The sequence below is a fragment of the Gorilla gorilla genome, chromosome 22, assembly GCF_029281585.2.
Source record: "Gorilla gorilla gorilla isolate KB3781 chromosome 22, NHGRI_mGorGor1-v2.1_pri, whole genome shotgun sequence".
Taxonomy (NCBI): Eukaryota; Metazoa; Chordata; class Mammalia; order Primates; family Hominidae; genus Gorilla; species Gorilla gorilla.
In genome coordinates, this window is record NC_073246.2 from 22,393,757 (window position 1) to 22,409,866 (window position 16,110).

General features: G+C 38.8%; 1 pseudogene; it reads right to left on the bottom strand.

The window, feature by feature from the left end:
• Positions 1-14,252: 14,252 nt before the first annotated feature.
• LOC101123876 (keratin, type I cytoskeletal 18-like) lies at positions 14,253-15,343 on the bottom strand (annotated as a pseudogene).
• Between the last annotated feature and the right edge of the window lie 767 nt (positions 15,344-16,110).

Consider the following 16,110-nt stretch of genomic DNA (forward strand, 5'->3'; position numbering starts at 1 on the left):
CATGTATTCCATAATGAATTTCTTTCAATTACATGAAACCCTTCTTTTGGGTCCATATGATTATACTCAGTACTTTTCTAATCTTTGGATCCATATTTTCTAGAAATGTCCCTTCCACTCACAGATTTTAAGTAGCTCCCTACTACGGGCGCATTCCAACTTCTACAATAATCTTAGGAGAGTTTAACGTCTCAGAAAACTCCTTAAAAGGAATGACTTTTCTTAATTTTAGTGGCCTAGATTTCTGTTCCATTTGATTCACAAAGTAGATATTCTCATGTAAATGATTCCGCCTCAGAAATTATCAAGTGTGGTATTCCTCTCTCAGGACACAACCTCTCTGCTGCTTCAGATATCTCCTTCCTTCACTTCCTCCACACCTGATCTTTAGGCTGGCTCTTACATATTCTCCACGATGCTGCCAAGAAAAGAGAGCAGAAGCATTTAGAACAGGAGTTACTTTTAAAAAGAAAGTTACTTTTGTCAAACGATGCTCCAACCTATAGACAAAATGAACTCTTTGTGGATAACTGAGATGCTCAAGTTAAAGCAAAACCAGGAGGCCCTAGCAGGATGGGGTGGGGACGGTTGGGGGGGGTGGGCAGTTACACTCCATGTGTGCTCACAAAATGTTGCAAAAATATCACAAGACTTCCGTTCGTTTCTGCCATCAAGTTAAACCAAAACAGGCTACAGTGGGGAATCTCCCAACTGACAAAGGACTGACCACCTAGAGTCAGCCAATAAAGAGAGACTTGTGGTTTTATGCTTAAGGGTTGTCCAGTCAAGGCTCTGATCCCACTCCGCAGCCTTGCAGTTTTTGTCTTTATAATCTCTAACTCTCCAACGTCCCCTTGAAGAGCTTTTAACTTTGTCCTGAAGGCTACATCTCCCCAACCTGTAGATTGCTTTCAGAAAATAAGGTCCGTGCCCTCTCTCTCTCTCTCGTCTCTGCAGATTTCATGGCCTTTTGTTAACACTTTTAGAGAATGAAAGGCAATCAAACAAGAAAGTCTGTTTCACCAAATAAAAGACTACAACAACATTTAAAGAAAAAATATCTGGAAAAATATGACTAAGGTTATGAAATTTATGGTATATTCATGGTAGACAGTGGTAATATTTTATTCGCAAAGATCATGCTATACATTCAGATATTGTCAAAGCAAATAAGGAAATTGAGGAGAAATGTCTTTGTTAAGAAGTTCAGGTTTATTGTTTTGTGTGCAAAATTTCTCCCTTCCACCTGCAACTTGGCTATGTAAGTTGTGCTTAATCATGTTGGAAGTAGAAAAAGCTACCAGTTGTTGTTTCTTCAGTGCTAAAACCACTTTCTTTGGAGTCCTCTTGACCTACCTCATGATTCATGGTATGAATAGTTGAGTCACGAGGTCTCTTAATCTTCTCAAAAAGAATCTATCACTCCAGTGTCAGTCACCAGCAACCTCAAAGCAATAAACATATGTAATATACTGAAGTGATCAGATACACCTGCTGCTGCCCTGTTCCACCTGAGACCTGAACAGATAAAAGTGAAACATCACAGAGATAAAATAAAAACAGACCCACCTGGGAGAATCATGAAAGCAGCCAGGTCCTGACCTTGTTCAAGAGGCCTTGGGAGGCTCTGCCTGAGAGAACACTGAGGACTTCTTTCAATTTTGGCAGCTGCTGCTAGAAGCTCTGGCTGAGAGAGGCAGCGATCGCCCAGCTGACTGATGTCTGAAGGACTTCCAGACCCTTTCAACTCTTCTATTAGCATGTTAACCTCCCAAACCATGCTGTGTTTCGCCACCCTAGTCTTATTACTGCCTGTGTACTGAATACTAGTTGCTCAACTGGTAGTGTGTGAAGGTCTTGCGGCAAACAATGAATTTGAGCATATATAATTGGCTTTGAGTCACTGGGAAATCCTACAACTTAGTTAGGTCAGAGTTAGCACACCTAGAAAGTGGTGAACCTAATTAACATATCCATTGGTGTGGCTAATAACAGAGATCATCCTATATTTAGATCATCTCAAATCCAACAAGTATCTTTACAAGAGAAGAGAAGACAGACACAAATGGAAAAAAGCCAAGTGAAGATGAAGGCAGATTGGAGTGATCCTGCCACAAGCCTGGAGCCATTAGGAGATGAAAGAAGCAAGAAAGCCTTCTCCTCTAAAGCCTTCAGAAACAGTGTGGTCCTGTCAACACATTCATTACAGACTTTGGCCTCCAGAATTGTGAAAGGGTACACTTCTGTTGTTTTAACCCACAAAATTTGTAGTAATTTTTTATAGCATCCCCAGGATACTAATATAGAGTGCAAAGTGGGGGTAGGGCACGTGACTATAAGGTGAAAAGTGGTTGGGTGGGGAGGATTCTAGCTGAATCCTCTAAGGCTAAATCCTCTAAGGTTATTTAAAAGTAAATAGGCTTTTCTAATGGGTAGATATTTCATGATATTTCATCTGTTGCTGACTGTTTTTATTTTTTTTTCTGAAAATATTTTACAAACCCAGAGGTGAGACAGAGTTTGTATGCATGTCAGAGAGAATTCTGGGAGCAGACCCCAGGAACATTCTGGAAGTGCCTGGGAGCCCACAAGAGCCAATGTAAAGATATTTACATATGCCCCTATTTTCTGTCCATTGCCTCATCTTTGTCTGCTTCTGTGCCATATACCCTGGAGTCAGGATCATTGTGGTTCAATATTCCCAGAGACTAAAATTCTGGTCCTCTTAGAAGCCTGGGAGAAGAAATGATTCAGCCATTCATCCAGTTCTTCTAACTTCAGCCCCAAATTTTTCACCTGACCTCCACAGTCTCTCCAAACTCAAAACACCTCAAGGAGTCAAGTGAATGCGACTTGTTTTATCTCTGTCATTACCCCTCTTCATCCTTAGGTTCCAGCTTTCTCTGCTCTGCTAGAGTCCATTTCCTCCCTTTCTTTTAAAATACATAGTGACATTGTTTCTTCAAGGTGTTTTCTTTTCTTTTTTTTTTTCTCATGGACCTGTATGCCCCTTGCCATTTTAGTTGATGTTCTAAAATGCAACAAAAATAAAGAAACTTGTTCAGTCTGATGGTCATACCATCATTCTCCTCTTTATATTTTATCTAATTTACTGATACTACTGTCCATCAACTTACCACAGCCACAAAGCTGAAATTCAAATGTATTTCTTCTCCATTGTCTCCCATACAACTTAATCACAAAGACAGACATACCCTGCCTCATTAAAAAAAAAAAATCAGTACACTAATCTCTAATGCTAATGATACTGCTTTAAAGGCTTCTCATCATCTGTCAATTAACTACTGGGACCCAATGTCCCTCCTTTTAGAATGCATCCTCAAACCCATCATCCACTAATCTGCAGGGTCATCTCTCTCATATGCACTGCTGATGGTGTACCTTCTCTTTTCAAATCCTTCAAAAGCTGATCTCATGCGTCTAGATCAATGTGCAGCTTAGCATGGAACACACAGCCTTCCTGGGAGGATCTCTTGACATTATCTCATCCATAAATTTTCACTGCTCCCAGGCTTATACTCAATGTTCTAGAATTATCTACAATCTCCATAACTTTGCCATTTCCTCAGATTAAAATGACTTTCTTACTTCATCTTTTCAGTCTCTTTCCGATTTTCCAAAACAAATCAGGCCATTTGTTTTCTCCACCATGAAGCCTTCTTTGTTCCCTGCCTTCCCTACCCAGCCTATCTTGCTCAACTTTGCTGACTTAGCCATTGATTATTTTCTTTGATCCTGGAAGCTACCTCCATTATTATCTTTATCATAATTATTTTTAATTTTTTTCCCCCTTTGAAAAGTAGCTGTTTTACAGTAGGTACTGTTCTTTATTTAAAGTTTAATTATTTCTTTTAACATAGTGATAAATACATAATTGAATTTAATGAAAAATTAACAGATCTGTTTGTCCTGAATAAGGAAGCAGCCAGAGAGGTGAGAGTACGCTCTGACATTAAAGTAGGTAGTAATGTGTATTCCAATTCATTTTTGTCTTTTTCTAGTACTAACAAACTTCGTTGCTCAATGCTATTACTTATTACTTCTTGAAATGTTGTTTCCTACCTTCTCCTACTAAATATTCCAACTCAGGTCAGATACAATGCATTTTCAAAGCTCCCCATACAAAAAAAAAAGTCTTATATTAATATGATCCATCAGAAATAATGACATTCAGAACTTATTCCTTTTCTGTGCTGCAAGGTCAATTTTCCTACCTCTATTGAAGCATTCATCACTCTAAGCTGCAAAGCAAAATCCTCCCAGAACTTAAGAATAAAATTATGGTAATATCAACTTGCAGTGGTTGACCTAGCCTTGCATAAAGTAGAATGCTTCCAAGCAATAACAGAAAAATGGGTGATTAAGCATTTTTTTCCAAAAAAGAGGTCAGGATCTTGCTTTAGAAAAAGACTACCTGTATTGACAGGCTTAAGTCTGTTGTAAAATTAATGTCTAAAATGAGGAATGTTTCAATCAGGAACAAATGAATGTTCAGTGGAGAAAAAAAAGAAACAGTGGAATTCTAATATGCATCTAGCATTGATTGGGGAGATGACTGTGCTGAAGAGTACAGACTTTCTATCAAATTTGGAGGAGACACACACATCATACACACAGACACGCACACACACAGGCACATTCTCAGATAGGTTGATGATATCACTGATGAATTTTGGTTCTGTTTACATAGCTCTTTCTTTCTTTATCCTGAGAAGATAAAGTTGTTCTTTCCATTTATATATCCAAGCATACATTTACTGCTCAAGAACTTTTATTAAGTGTGTGTGTATATGTACAATATTTTAAACACAAACATTTGTTGGTATATTGATTATAAATCTCAGTTACAAACTATGATTACATCAGTTCAATTCTTGGTTGTGATTTTATAAGCCTTATGAAAAACTATGCTGATAGTGAGATTGCTCGACAGTTTCTTTTATACTGTTTTTCTTTCTCACTTTGATTGTTATTGTGCATTCCAAGGTAACCCTTTTACAGAAGCAGAGCCAAGAATAACAACATTATTAATCTTCTCTACTTTCAAGTTGAAATGTGATGTATCAGTCACTAATATTCCAAACACTATGAAATAAGTTGTCTGGAGCTTTGTGGCTCCTTCTTTTTCCTACCTCCTTTGTTTTATTTGTTTTGTGGTGTATAATAACCCTTGACATGTTATATTTAATTATTTTAAAACATGGTGCATCACGTATGTCATGTCCCAGGAGCTCATGATTTAACATGGAGGAGAGGAATATTCTTCAGAAATAAAAGCAGATGCTAGAGAATTGAAGATGTCCACACAATTACCCAGTGTAACAAAAATAAGCTATATACATATTATTCCTGACTTTTCTTTCTTCATTGTGTGGAGGACAGTTTTATGTCTAATTTTCTCTTTGGGTTCATCATTTTCATGAGCACGTAATGTGCCAAATGTGAATACATCTAGTAGATGCAGTAGAAGATGCTAACATTCTGGATATATTCCCCGAACAGCCTTAAGAATTCAATCCTTTATTACTATATCTCACTATACTTGCAATGTTGTAAATAGAGAAAAAATAAAATGGACAAGATCAAAACTGTAAATTATTGCAACTACCTCCCCCCAAAATAAGTGCTTAAACACGATAAGAATATTTCCTTTGTGTTTTAGAAACAAATGTTGCACTATAATTCATACAATTTGTTCTAAGTCTAAAAGAGTTCCAAAATACTAATATTTAGATATTTAAAACGAAAATAGATAGACCTATATCCCTGTAAAAATATAGACACTGGACTTTGCAAATCATGAATCAACATTGGGAAACAGTCATTGTACACATCAGTGAACATATGAAATTCAAGGAGGACAAAAGAACAAACCCAATAGTAGGGATCATAATTCAAATCAACAAGTCAACAAAGTCTCACATTGCCTTTTAAATTTTTATTTACAAAAATTTTCTCACTTACTACCTTCAGTTTGCTCTGGCCTCTTGTTTTCCTTTCCTGTTTATCTTTATTCTTTTTGTATACCCTTTAAACTCATATCCTTCATCATTTTCCACAAAATTACTTTGTCTTTCATATTTAGAATAAACTTTAAATTGAAAGCAATAAGATTATTAAAAAAATTTTAAGGTGCACGGAAAGACACAGATGCCTGATCATTAGGAAAACATAAACGAGAGGTCTTGAATTGGAAGGAGTCATGGAAGATCTGCAAACCCACTAGTCTTCTGTCTGTTTCTCTCTTGCTTTCTCCATTTCTAATCCCCCATCCTTTGTCCCTTCCCCCGCTTCTCTCTCTCTCTCTCTCTCTCTCTCTCTCTGCTTTGTGGTGTGTAATAGCCTTTGACATGATATATTTAATTATTTTAAAACATGGTGCATTACATATGTCATGTTCCAGGAGGTCATGATTTAACATGGAGGAGAGGAATTTTCTTAGGAGAGGAATATTCTTCTACCCCTCCTTCTCTCTCTCTTTCTCTCCCCCTACCTCCTTCCCTTTCTGTTTCTTTCTTCTTTCTCTTTCCCTCACTCCAGTCTCTCCCTGCAAGAGTGTCTCCATCTGGAGCATCTGCCTTTGATTTCTCTATCTTGCTCAAGGTCCAGTGTGTGATCATGCCATAAAGCACATGCCTTTCCAGCTTTAACGCTGTCATCAGGTGACTTAATTTCTTAGCTTTTCAAGTCCATTGAGTACCATGTGATTTGTCTAGCTTCTCTATTTAACAGAAGCCACAAATCAAAGGTAGTTAACCGGGTTATTGAATGGTTGTCACTGAGTAGGATTTATACTGCTTTATCAATTGTCAACAGCTGCGGAGGACAGAAACACAAAGAACAAAAAATGCAGCTTTCTCCTGAGGTGGTGATAACAAGATCTAGTACACATAGAAATCCTCCGCTGCTTTATTTTCTCTATACATTTGATTTCCAGTCACAACTTGCCTTTATATCAATTCAATCAACACAGAGACTATTGACTTTATACAAAGCAATTATTCATTTCCTCATCCTCACATTTATTTCACACTGTTAAGCTGAATTTAACTTTGATATCAAATGAAGTTTATGTTCTTGATAATATTTTCAAAACAAATTATTCAAACACGTAGGGTGTGTGTCTTCAAAAAATAACATTCAAAACAAATGGGGCTGGGTGCATTGGCTCATGCCTATAATCCCAGCACTTTGGGAGGCTGAGGCGGGTGGATTGCGTGAGGTCAGGAAGGAGTTCGAGACCAGCCTGACCAACATGGTGAAACCCCATCCCTACTAAAAATACAAAAGTTAGCAGAGTGTGGTGGCACATGCCTGTAATCCTAGCTACTCGGGAGGCTGGGTCAAGAGAATCCCTTGAACCCAGGAGGCAGAGGTTGCAGTGAGCCGAGATTGCGCCACTGTACTCCAGCCTGTGTGACAGAGCGACTCCCTCTCCACAACAAAAAAAAATTGACATTTTATTTTAACCCATTATACAATCTTCACCTTCAAAACAATTCCTTGATGTTTTTCACTGCAGTCAGTGATCTGGTATTGACTGAACATTTGACTTCTGCATCACAGAATGCATTATACTAAGGTAAGACTCTGCCACACTGTCTGATTACTTTATCCCTGCCCTTCCCTATTGGATAGGTATTTTTGACTAGTTACCTCATGATTTCAACAGGGAGCCAATAGAAATTCAACAATTAGAAAGCCATGTAGAAATCATTAACAGCTATGTAAGTATAATACCTTGTCTAAGAAGTAGAACTAAATCAACCCCTAGCTACTGCCCAGGACTTTATAACTTAAAGGTAGCCCAAAGTAAGCAAACAATAGTGTCAACTCGGCTAAACTTCTTTCCCCCTGTGTTTTGTGAACATCGGAAGATTTTAGTCTGGGCGTGGTGGCTCATGCCTATAATCCCAGCACTTTGGGAGACTGAGGCAGGTGGATCACCTAAGTTTGGGAGTTTGAGACCAGACTGACCAACATGGAGAAACCCCGTCTCTACTAAATAAATAAAAATTGTAAAACCTCATTAAATCCCACATCTCATTTCAGTCATCTTTCCCTTTCACAGTTAAATCTCTTAAAAGACTTAAATCAGTGATTCCAGGCCTTTACCACATATTGTTTATGCCACTGCAATCTGATTTCCTGCCTCCACCACTGTATTTTGCTCTTGTCCAACAGAACAGTGCTAACTTTTCTGTAAAGAGTAACTTTTCACACCTTATCTATCCTGACTTGTCAGCATTAGTTGTATTTATTGAGGACCCTTCTTCTTAAATGATTTTTTTTTCCATCCTGGATGTCCACTTTTGCTTACTGGAAATTAACCATTCATCCACCCATAGAATTTGCTGTTTCTTCAGAATTCTGTCCTAGGCTTTCATCTCTTCTCACTTGAACACTTGTACTAGGAGATCTTCATTATTCCCATTATTTCTGTTACCATCTCTATGAGGCTGTCTTCAAAATACATCTCCAGCTCAGCCCACCTTAATGAGCTCCAAGTCCATGTATCCACGAGGCTCCTGCAGATCCCAAAGCACCATGAATATCAACTAAGTTCTTTACATGTTTCTTCTAATTTGGTTTTGTTCGTGGTTCCTGTATTTGGCAGGGCTTCCTGGAAATGGACTTACAGATGGAAATTTGTAGCTAGAAAATTTCAGGGGAATGCTGCTGGTAGGAGAGTAGGGAGAGTGGGCTTAGAAGAAAGAGGAGCTGAATTTCAATGCAGTTGCAAAATAGGCTTTAGTTAATACCACAGTAAGCTCTAAAGCTGAAACCTTCTGAGTTGTTCCAAATTGAGGCAAAACAGTTGTGTCTTTATACCAAGGCATTCACCATTTTGCCGGACCACTGAAGGATGGCTAGGAACCTTGAAAAATGTATTTCCTTTTGGAAAGACAGATCTTTAGGAAAGCCTCAGATGAGCCAACAGCTGGCCTTAGTGAGCTAGTTGGCATCATTCCTGGTAGCTGGATGAATGAATGCCTCATTTCCAAAGAGTGATGTTGGAGGCTCAAGAAGTATCTATTGCAGCACACAATATCCAAAACATGAATCAACCCCAGCTTGGTACAGATTCTCTAAGATTCTTATTCTCTTTCATGGAGAAACTTAGAAGAGGAAGGTTAATTGGACAGAGGAATGTTTTACAGTGGTGTAGCAATTCTGCAGGCAACTCTTATCGTGTCTGCCTAGTTTAGATGACCACACCCTCTCTTCACATCTCTGTTAGCCTACGTGCATTAGAAGGTAGAGTGAGTCATACATGCATTCCAGAGGTGGTGTCTGGGCTTATCCATCTTCTGCATGCATTTCTCAGGATGTGACTACTGCACTTGTCCATTTGAAATACAAGTTGGACAGGAGAGTAGCAAGAGATACCCCAGTGTTTCACCTGAATATGAAATTAATTCTTCCCGGCCTCCCCTGTATAATATCACCCCTAGTTCCTCCCTTGCTAATGGTGACACTCTTCTTTGATATGGAGAGATATAATCACTAGGTGGCAACCACAAATTAAAGTTCAGTGGTACTCTTACTATGCTTCCTGGTGAAAGCATTTCTTCTCAAGAAACTAGAAACTTTTGACCCATGGAACCTAAAGACTTGGAGACAGGAAACATGAATTTCCCATGGTGGAAGTGACAATGGGTGAAACACTTCTATTTTCATTCTTTGATATCTGCACCTGTGTATTCTACCTACTGGGGACACAACACCATAAAATGATAATTACTTTGAAATGAATGCTGCACTATGGAACATGGAACCATGGAACCCCATCATTTAAAAGTATCACTTCCAAAATGGTGCATCACCTGCAGCTTTAAAACATATTTCTTTGCTCTATTGGGATAGTAGTTTCTGGGTGTTATGACTTGCAATGTGATGGCAGATTCCATGGTCATGAGTTCCTTGTCAAAAAAGACAGTTTTAAAAAGTCAAATGTGAAATTACACATCTGCAAATCTATAAATTTTATATGGCTAAAGCCCTGTGGGCAGGAAAGACAAACCCTTAGCTGGAATCGATACTGATCTCAATCAAGAAGAATCACTGACCTTTCAGATTAAAAGTAGTAATACCTAATAAATGTGCCAACAGGTTTTGGGGGTTCAACATTGATTTATTCTATTAGATATTTGAACATTAGGCTTGGGCAGTAAATAGCTATGATTTCTGCTACTATGGCTACTCTGTTATGAATTATTTAGCCAATATGCAATGACAGAGGTTTGCTGATGCCTGTCAACTATGCCATTCTGTTTACATGGTTGCTTAGTACCTGTATTAGTCCATTTTCATACTTCTATAAACAACTTCCAAAGACTGGGTAATCTGTAAAGGAAAGAGGTTTAATTGACTCCCTGCAGGGCTGGGGAGACGTCAGAAAACTTATGATCATGGTAAAACGGGAAGCAAACACATCCTACTTCTCATGGTGGCAGGAAGGGAAAGAATGAGTGCTGAGCTAAGGGAGAGCACCTGATAAAACCATCAGATCTCATGAGAACACACTCACTATCATGAGAACAGCATGGAGGAAAACCACTCCCATGATTCAGTTACCTCCCACAATGCCTCTCCCATGACATGTGGGGATTATGAGAACTACAATTCAAGATGAGATTTGGGTGGGGACAGAGCCAAAGTGTATTAGTGCCCACTCCAACTCTGAAAATTGTGTATCATCCTAATTGGTGTTCTTATCTGAATTGCAGAATTAAAAAAAAACAAAAACAAAAACTCTACAGAAAGAGCGGAATTATTAGGTTGAGAACCCAACATGTCCTGGAAATATTCTACACTTATAATTAAATTTTGTGCCTTATTTTAAAGTTTCTGCCCTTTAAGTACCAAAAATAAATATCTTTTTCAAGGCAGCCTTCTCACCTTCACAGTCACTTAACTTTGATTAACAATGTCAGTTTCTCCTTATCTTTCTCCAACGTATACTTGTAGGACTTAATAACAGCCATCTGATACCACAGTCCTTATGACTGCCAGTTCCCACCACAGCTCACAACTGTTCTGAGCTATTGCACAATTCAGTTCATTTCATTCCGTCAGTATCGCATCTGAATTCCTCAGTAGTCAATTGTACAACTGTAGTGAGGGGCTATCACTACTCCATGTGCCCTCCAATTTTGAATTCTCTCTACCTCGGTAGTTTAATGGCTCCAATGAACATGAGTCAGCTTTAGAAACAGTGCTCCATGTTTTATTATTCAATGAATGGTGATGCCCATGCACCAGTGACAACTTCAATAGTTTTTGAAATGTCTGAGTACTCTAATTTTTCTACTGTATGATTGCCGTGTAATTGGCATTAGGTGCATTTTGGGGAGAATTGTTGTGACAACATTTTTTTTTCAAGAGGGCCTCTACTTCAATCAAAATTTCCAAGTCTGAGTACTGGCTCAGTTCCAGAAACTGAGCAAGTGATGATGAATTTTATTGTATCTTCTGCACTTACCTCCTGATCATTCACCTTTAGTGTATGTACATGTTTATCCTATACATTGAGAAATACTCTCATTGGCTACCCATCTCCCGTCCTCTCAGAACATTATGTTCTAATCATTATTTCCATAACCCTCTGCAGTTGAGAATTTCTGTCTCGACGTTGTTTATTGCTTAATTGTACTCCTGCTTTTTCCTGCATTTAAACATAGCCAGCTGGTCTCTATTATTTTGAGATCCAATTATTCCTATTGTTTCCTGTTGTTTTTAAGAAGACCAATTCTATAACGAAATCCCTTATTGTCAGTCATGTCCTAGAGAGGACAGCCATCATTGAGCTTTGCAGCAATGCTGTTGTCCCTAATAATAGAGTGTCTTCTGAGTTCTTATGTAAAACATCATCAGCTGGTGAGTTTTCTGATCTTATGTCACATGTCTACTCTACAATGATCATTTTCTAACAAGATATTTCTGCTCTCCTTTTGACACAGCGCTGACAGAATCCAGTCCCTAGATACTCTGCTGGCTTTTCCTAGTGTATGCTGACTAGGCCCCTTTCTTCCATTAGCAGGACCAGAACTAATTTTACTTAACCCTCATTAATAATCTGATGACCAAGAAAAGAAGAAAGGATAGATCTTTAAAAAGTGGTGGGCTCTATTATCAAGGAGGAGGTATGTAATTATGCTACATAAGGGGTAAGATTCAGACTTATATGATAAGAGTGAGGCACTTCTTCAGGCCCAGGGAGTTCTGGAGATCTGGGGTTTTGTTGTTGTCAAGGACATTGACTCAGAAGTTCCCCATTCCAACTCTGAAATTGTGTATCATCCCAATTGGTGTTCTTATCTGAATTGCAGAATTAAAAAAAAAAAAAACAACTCTACAGAAAGAGCGGAATTATTAGGTTGAGAACCCAACCTGTCCTGGAAATATTCTACACTTATAATTAAATTTTGTGCCTTATTTTAAAGTTTCTGCCCTTTAAGTACCAAAGATAAATATCTTTTTCAAGGCAGCCTTCTCACTTTCACAGTCACTTAAACTTTGATTAACAATGTCAGTTTCTCCTTATCTTTCTCCAATATATATTTGTAGGACTTAATAATAGCCATCTGATACCACAGTCCTTATGACTGCCGATTCCCACCACAGCTCACAACTGTTCTGAGCTATTGCACAATTCAGTTCATTTCATTCCGTCGGTATCGCATCTGAATTCTTCAGTAGTCAATTGTAGTACAGCTGTAGTGAGGGGCTATCACTACTCCATGTGCCTCCAATTCTCTGGTCCTCATGGCCCATCAGCCAGCAAGTAAGTGATCCAGTTTCAAAAATTACCTCTTTAAAGATTGTCTGCCAATACAGTCACAGTCTGAGGTCTTAGGACTTCAACATATAAATTTTGGTGAAATACATTACTTCTCCAAATGTGGCTCACTCTAATGTAGGCTTATCTATATATTATTTCCTGGGTTTAACTCTCCCAGTCTTTCAGGTTTGGAATGGAATTCCATTCTCACTTTCCTTATATTTGTAAAATTGAATTAAATGGCTTTCAATTGAATTCCCATTGCATTCTTACCATTCATGCCATAAAACTTTTCAGATGTTATTTTATTATTTTCATACGCATTTACTTCCCCATTATACTGTAAATTCCAAAAGGAAAGAACTGTTATCTTATTTACTATCAAACCCTCAGGACCTAACACAGTACCTAACATCTATTAGAATCACCATAAATAATTTGATCATATCTTTTTATTGCATTATTAATTACTTGAAGGCAGAGTGTGTGCATTGTTCAACATTGAATCGCAAATACTGTGTTAGCCCATTTTCATAATGCTATGAAGAAATACCCAAGACTGAGTAATTTATAAGAAAAAGAGGTTAATGAACTCAAAGTTCCACATGGCTAGGGAGGCTCACAGTCATGGCAGAAAGCAAAGGAGGAGCAAAGGCACATCTTGCATGGCGGCAGGCAAGAGAGTGTGTGCAGGGGAACTACCCTTTGTAAAACCATTAGATCTCATGAGATTTATTCAGTCTCACGACAACAGGATGGGAAAATCTCCTCCCATGATTCAGTTATCTCCCACCAGATACCTCCCATGATACGTGGGGATTATGGGAGCTACAATTAAAAAAGAGATTTGATTGGTGACACAACCAAACCATATCACATAGCATCCAAAAAAATTCCTATTTACCCAATGGTAAGTATATAACAATTGTTTATTCAGATTTACTTAACTGATTGCTTAAAATATTTTGTCAATTTATGAAACATCTACAGAAATTTGATTGCTTCAGGGATATAGTCATTAACTCACTTTACTTGTGTACTTTTTTATAAGTTCTGATTATACTTAATTTTGTTTTCAAAAATGGGTCTTAAATGCTAGGTGAGTGGAAAAGTTGAATTTCATAAATCATTTCTGTGTCAATCTTTTAATATTACTTATTTTCCTCAAACTAGTGTAATAAACCTTAATAAACTATTTGTATAAGGAATTTTTTTTCATTAAATTTTACTGAGTTTAAAAAAAACACTTTAAAGGATTTTTTTTGAAAGAGTAACATAGTACACCTAAAAAGTTATTTATAATACAATAAAATAAGATATCCAGGAAAGCTGGAAGAAAGGAAGTAACTGGAAATATGGGAACAAATATCTCTGAGCATCATTTTTTTTTAACCTCTGAACTTTTTATTGGCCTCCTGCTCCCCAAAGGTACTCTGCTTCTGCTGGCTTAATGTCTGAGAACTTCGGTGTCATTGGTCCCAGACACCACTTTGCCATCCACTGTCTGGCAGGTGGCAGTCTTTTGGATGGTTTGCATAGAGTTGCTGCTGTCCAGGGCATTACCAAGATTGAAGTCCTCACCATCTTCCAGCAGGGGGTGGTAGGTGGCGATCTCAGCCTCCAGCTTGACCTTATGTTCAGCAGCGCCTCCTACTCCTGGGCCTGGTGCTGCCCCTCTGCCCAGGTCTGTGGCAACTCGGACTCCAGGTGCATCAGGGTCCGGTTGAGCTGCTCCATTTGCAGGGCATAGCGGGCCTCCACCTCCTTCAGGCTGTTCTCCAAGCTGGCCTTCAGATTTCTCATCGAGTCCAGGTCGATCTCCAAGGACTGAACTGTATGTCTCATCTCCATGAGTATCATCTCAGCAGCTCCAACCTCGATGAACTGTGTGGTGACCACTGTGGTACTCTCCTCAATCAGCCGAGACTAGTACTTGTCCAGCTCCTGTCGGTTTTTCCGAGCCAGCTCATCGTATTGGGCCTGGATGTCTGCCATGATCTTGGTGAGGTACTGCAATTTGAGGGCATCTACTTCCACGGTCAACCCAGAGCTGGCAATCTGGCCTTGTAGGCCTTTTACTTCCTCTTCGTGGTTCTTCTTCATGAAGAGCAGCTCATCCTTGAGAGCCTCCATCTCTGTCTCCAGCTGCAGTTGAGTGACATTGGTGTCATCAGCGATCTTGTGGAGCCCATGGATGTTGCTCTCCACAGACTGGTGCATGGCCAGCTCTGACTCATACGTGACTCTAAAGTCGTTAGCAGCAATACGGGCATTGTCGATCTGCAGAACGATGCAGGAACTATCCACAGTATTTGCGAATATATGAACACTCAGGTCCTCGATGGTCTTGAAGTAATGGCCCCAGTCTCTGACCTGGGGTCCCTTCTTCTCCAGGGGCTCCCGGATTTTGCTCTCCAGCTTCCAGTTCTCCGTCTCCAGGCTCCTCACTCTGTCCAGGTAGGAGGCCAGCCAGTTGTTCAGGCTTTGCATCGTCTCCGCATTCTGGATGCCTCCCATTCCTGCCAGAACGCCGGCCATTCAGGCAGTCAGGACCCTGGACCCTAAACCGACCCGGAAGCTGGTGGAGCAGGACACCAAGATCCGCGAACCAGAGACCCGGTGCCTGCATAGATGGTGGAGAAGGTGGAGCGAGTGGTGAAGCTCATGCTGTCTGGGAGGAGAGCGAGAGGAGAGGACTCAGGCTTTTTCGAGCATCATTCTAAGAAATTAGTCATAGAAATTAAAAGGTAGGAAGAATTTAAATAAAAACCTAAATTAATATGCTAATTTTAGACATGAATGTATGAATTAGAAAAATGTAAATATTTTCTCCTCTGAGCCACAGGTTTCATAACAGCAGCAACTCATACCCTCATATGTTTTCTATAACCCTATGTTCTCAAACAAAATAAATCTTGTTTTAAATACTTGAACCCCATATGTATTTATGAGACAATGCAAATCCATATCACCTTTTAGAAAATAGTTTGTTCAAAGCCTCATATTGAACACTTCTTGACAGGTAAAAATCCTGTAAAAATGAGATTTAAAACAAAGTGCAATAGATACTCCATTGGAAAGACATAAATGACATGGTTTAAAGGGAAAAGGTTAGTAAAATAATTCCTATTAACTCTCAGAAGTTTTATCTTTATTTTTAAAACACAGAGTATGAGCATCTAGATTAATGTAAGTAAAAAAAAAAAAAAAAAAAAAAAAAAAAAAAAAAAAAAAGACCAAAAAGCATAGCAAATGGTTGCTTAATAGAGTCTATTGACAAAAAGAAAAGATGCATGGAATGTCAA